The 5,441-nt window shown below is 28.3% G+C and overlaps 1 long non-coding RNA gene across 1 annotated transcript; it reads right to left on the bottom strand.

The window, feature by feature from the left end:
• Window positions 1-2,031: 2,031 nt before the first annotated feature.
• Window positions 2,032-2,711, bottom strand: LOC123658330. Its single transcript, XR_006743855.1, has 2 exons — window positions 2,495-2,711; window positions 2,032-2,242 (listed from the first exon to the last, which is right to left on the bottom strand). It is a non-coding gene; the product is annotated as an uncharacterized LOC123658330 (long non-coding RNA).
• Window positions 2,712-5,441: the final 2,730 nt, after the last annotated feature.

Genomic DNA, 5,441 nt, shown 5'->3' with positions numbered 1-5,441 from the left:
CTTCAGTTGGTCAGAGCATACACTTCTGTTCGATCATCTCGACAATTTCGATTAAATAACATCTAAGTACATTAATTATTACTCACGAAAGCCTACACACGCTCCCGAATTGGGTCTATCTACTTCAGAACTCGTGAATAACAACGTGATAACAACATCCTGCTACCGCTGCTACGCAACACATAATAACATCTAAAAAAATCGTTAATTGGGCTGTTTTTCGATAATGTTTATACTTAAATATTAAAAAAAATGTACATGTGTTATTCGTCAATATACCAAACATAATTTACCTTTGTAAAATTTAGCGACAAATTTTACGTTGTGGCTTTTTAACAACACCCTTCAATATTGATATACTTCAACAAATGATTATTAAGTAATATTGTAATTACTAACTTAGATACTTTTAAAACAACGTACGTTGCAAATCTAAATCTCTAACTTTGCAACTTCTGAAGTGTTTACCACTCATTATAGTTTTCAATTAAAGAAAATATGTTTAACGATCGACTATGTTTACCATTATTTTTAGTAAATTACGATTTCTTTTACTAGAAATTTTCAAATGCTTAAAGATTTTACAAAGATATCTCTTCTACCGGTCGACACAGCTGGCAGTAACTCTACCTAAGCTTTAGGATTCAATTCACTACTTAAGATAAAAATGTAAGTATATATTCGCATCAGTCGCCCTACCTAATTGTTACGCATTAAGCTGTCTACCAATCCTACTAGATGAAAGATTTGTTTCTTACTGCATTTATAATCAATAAAATTTAAAATGCCTCTGATTTTCATATTAACTACATCAAAAATAGACTACACACCTTTAAAATAGTAATAATACTGTTTAAGATACGTCATAAAGAAACATACCATAATTATCAAAAATCTTAAATCAACCGTTGAATTTACCAACATACGGACATGGCATAAAAAAGCGAAGAAAAGTGTACTAACTAAAAAATAAAATATTACGAACGTATAAGATAGCAATATACAATTGCGTACTCTATAATAAGTATAGACAATACATAAAATTAAAATACGCGTAGGAATATATATAAGTATACGAGTAAGTAAAACCGAAAGGAACGTGTAGTTAAGAATACTTATTGATACTTATCCCGTTGTATAATAAATTTGAGTATGTTTTATTTCCTTTATCATTTTTATGGCTGAAATATGTTGATCAGAAGCCAGATACGATGACTACGTGATGAATAGTGTGACGGTGCAATAAAGTGAAAGATTACTTCGTTCTTTTTATACTTTCTTTCAAAATTAAAAAAAAAAATGTCGAAGCGTGAGAGGATATAGGTACAAAAATTTTTATTCATCAAACGTAATTCGTACGCTAAATTAAAAAAAAGTTATGATACCTGTGTTTAAATTTAAAAAGTAGACAAATATTTAAAAAAACAATATTCAACTTTTATTCTACTTTTCTATTACCATATATTTTTAGAACGATAATATAACTTCTTTTTATTTCAATTTTCAATTGAGTCGCATATAATTTCATAAATAATTACGGCAAACTCGGAAAGCAAATTCTGCCAAAAGCAACTTCATCTGAAATTAATTAAATTAAAACAGGACATTTATAATACAAAAAAAAAAAAAAAAAATCTCGACTCTACTTATTTCCTCCACTCGTTTACGTATTTGTTAAAAAAAAATCCTTTTTTTAGATAATTCTTTTAGTTCACTCTACATTTAGAACAAATGTGATTTTGTCAGTTTGATTATATCTGATGAACTGATCCTGATAAGGCTTAGTTTGTCATTCAACTGTATGGAGCCCTAAAAATAGATTGGAATTTTATCAGACACAAGTCATATACGAAAGTATATATTTTTTTAATAATAAGTTGCCTAGATATTTAATTCCTTTTCTAAAAACTAGCAGAGTGATAAAACACGCTCTAGAAGTTGTAGTATTCTATGTACGTTTGATATAAAATCCGACCGATGCCTACACCTGAGTTGTTTATGATAACAAGTAATAGAAGTAAACAAATCGTATGCGTGTTAAATCTTTTACTCTCCTCTAGAAAACATACAAATAATACTGATTCATACAAAATTGAGTAAAATTTATTAAATCGCAACAAATAAACTTAAATATTTAATTCTTAGAGCTACTTGAGTGGAACGACTTATGTTTGCCTCTTTTTCCATTGTTGATCGCTTCCTGCACCGCGCCTAGAATTGCAGCACCTTGGAAAAACTTCCCCTGAAATTAAAAAAAAAATATATGAGAATTTATTTCCTATATAATAGAATAAAACACACGTGCAAAAATTATTATTACTAATCTTCTTAAAAAATTCTTAGAAAAGTAATAAAAAGTTCCCAAAGGCAATATAAGTCAGTGAGGAAGCGGTGTCGTATGTCTAGCACGCTCTTGTTTGTGCTTATTATTCCGAAAGCATATTCTACTAACGAAATTCCCCAAATACAAAATCCCTTTCCTTATTATACGCACCAGGCCATCACTTATTTTTTTACTCCAAGGCTTAGGAGTTGTAGTAGATGGTGAGATTCCCGAAAGGTAAGCACTGTTTCCCATAAATTGAGAGAACAGCATTAGTGTAGCAAATAAATATACAATCTTCATTCTGTACGCCTGACGCAGTTATTACATAGAAATGAATTGTCTAATAGGGATGACCAGTCTTATATATATTGTCGTGTGACGTGTGGGAAAATACTTCTTGTTTGCTGCGCAAGTCAACATAAGGAAAGTGATTTACTTAGATTTTCTAATAAAAATAACGACATTTTGAGTTGTATTAAATTATTGCGTAAATTTAATTATTCCATAAATTATAAAATTGAAGATCAAATATAATTATGGTATATCTCAGTGCGAGTTACGCATAATCGATTCATTACATACTCCTGCGTACAAATGTATTGTTAATTTTATTGTTTGGGCAGTGTGAATCATATTTTTAACCATTTCGTATTTTTGACATAAATAGGGTTTTTAGCACCGAAGAATAATTATAAAAAAATATATCTGATTGTTTAAGAAAAATAAGTATGCGTGTGCCTTACATATATTAATTTTTTTTTTTATAATTAGTAGTGTTTAAACTAATACATAATTATTACTCGTATTATGTGAGGATTCGTAGCAGAAAGAAAAATCAAATAAGTCGTTAATTTTTTTTTATATTTCCAATAGTTAAGATAAATTAACATATATTCGTATTGCCTGTAAATAATATAAAGGCTTTTTCTGACATTTTTTCCTTATCTTTTTCATAAGTCTGTTATGGTACTAAAATAAAGATCCGTGACATACAATTCCCGTTAGGGTTTCATTAGCAACCTTTGTTTACTCTTGTCTGATAACTAGTCTGATTTTTATGTTTATTTTTGTTTTGCTTTTAAGTAGTTCTAATTAAATCAGACGACGATCGAAGCCATTTAATGTTATAATCATATTATTATTTTTCACTTTTACTTGCGATTAATATAACAACAATTTGTTTAGTCTTTTTTTAATGTCATCCATAATTAAGATATAATTTTTAAAAAAAGTTGTGACGAACGCTTAAGTGACAATATTTTATTATTTTTTTATTATTATTTTTTATTTATTATTTGAGTTTAAAACGTACATAGAGTCAACCAAATAACGAACAATATCAAAAATTTCTTTATTCAAGTAAGCTAAAACGAGTTAAAATTATATTAATTTTGTAATAAATTAATTACTGATATAGTAAGAAGCTACCACCGATTCAGAATGTAGATTTTGAAGATCAGAATTAGCAAGAAAAACTGTCCTTTGGTATAAACATAATTATCTTGCAAGGATACTTACAAGAATACAACACCACTAAACCCACACATTTTTATCATTTATACAGTCTAGAACCTAAAAATATACTTTACGTATTAAATTCTTCATGATACAAACTATAAATTTATTTCTGGAAATTGTAAGATCGCTTGTGGGATTTTACATTCAAATACCATCACCTAGAAACGTTTACTTTACGTTGTCGGAAACTTCCAAGGAGTTCCAATTTTGTCATTATTTCTTGTTTTTGTACTGCGATAATAACTATTAATGTCAAAATAATCAATATCTTTCATATACAATAATCTAATATATAAAATTCTCGTGTCACAGTTTTCGTTGCCATACCTACTCCTCCGAAACGGCTTGACCGATTTTGATGAAATTTTTTGTGCTTATCCGGTATCTATGAGAATCGGCCAACATCTATTTTTCATCCCCCTAAGTAATAGGGAGGGGGGGGATTAAGGGGGTTAATAACATATATCGCAAAACAACGTTTGCGGGGTCAGCTAGTATTATTATAATACTTCTCATTATTTAAAAATAAAAAAACTTCAATGAAATGAAAATGTTTTTACACGATACTAATTAAATACATAAAATTTACCCAATTTGTTAATCTTCTAAAAAAATCTTAATTAAAAATGTATCTGGAAGTAATAAAATTGAACTCTTATGAATGAAACGAAATATAAGTTTCTTGTATATTTTTATTATGAACAAATAATAAGGTTATAAGTACGTTTTATAATTACTGGTTTGGCAATAACATAATCTCATTTATACTAAATAAATAAAAAGACCTCGTTAACAATTTTCCACCCAAATATATTTAGAAGTTTAAAATCGAGGTCAAAATAGACGAGCCGCTATACTTATCATCGCATTATAGCAAACATTGTGGGTTTTTAACATATTTATTGTAAACCCTTTAAATGAGAACTACAAAACTAACATGTGTTGTTTATTTGCTTTATTACTTCTTAAATTTCTCAACACACTTTTTACCTAATTAGGGGCAGTCCTCATTCTAATGGTTTACGATTAATTTCCTTTGATACATAGTAAAATACTGGTTAATGTCTCTTCTTGTGAATTGCACTCCATATATCGTGAGCTGTGCTTGCGATATTTATAACTTTTAGTCCCTTGCCCTAAAAAAAAATATTACATGTAAGAGACATAAGTCTTCAAGACAATTAAAAACTAATGGTTTTTTTTAAATTTATTTAAAAAAAATCAACAATTATAACAAAAAGAAACGAATGATATATTTTAACTACCATTCAAAAGTTTTTTTTAGTTTTAATTCGTTTAAGGAAAGAAGTTGATGATGATTACTGTTTTAAATAAACTCTAACTTATGAACAGACACTTAAAAATCAATGAGTTGGTTTTGTATATGAATAAATAATATTATACTTACAACAACTTTGGCGCCTTTCTTAATAGCGTTTATTGGTATTTTACCCGGCCTTGCTTCATTGGGCACGACAAAAAGCGATAAAATACACGTTAAGATAACAAAAATCGACATAAATTTCATTTTGAGTTATTATTTTTCTCACAGATCAACGAAGTACGAGATTTAAACTTGTACAATGATTCCAAGACA

This window comes from Melitaea cinxia, chromosome 12 (assembly GCF_905220565.1).
Source record: "Melitaea cinxia chromosome 12, ilMelCinx1.1, whole genome shotgun sequence".
In the NCBI taxonomy this organism is placed as follows: Eukaryota; Metazoa; Arthropoda; class Insecta; order Lepidoptera; family Nymphalidae; genus Melitaea; species Melitaea cinxia.
The sequence above is the reverse complement of the archived record's forward strand: the minus strand, read 5'-3'. Positions and strand labels throughout refer to the sequence as shown.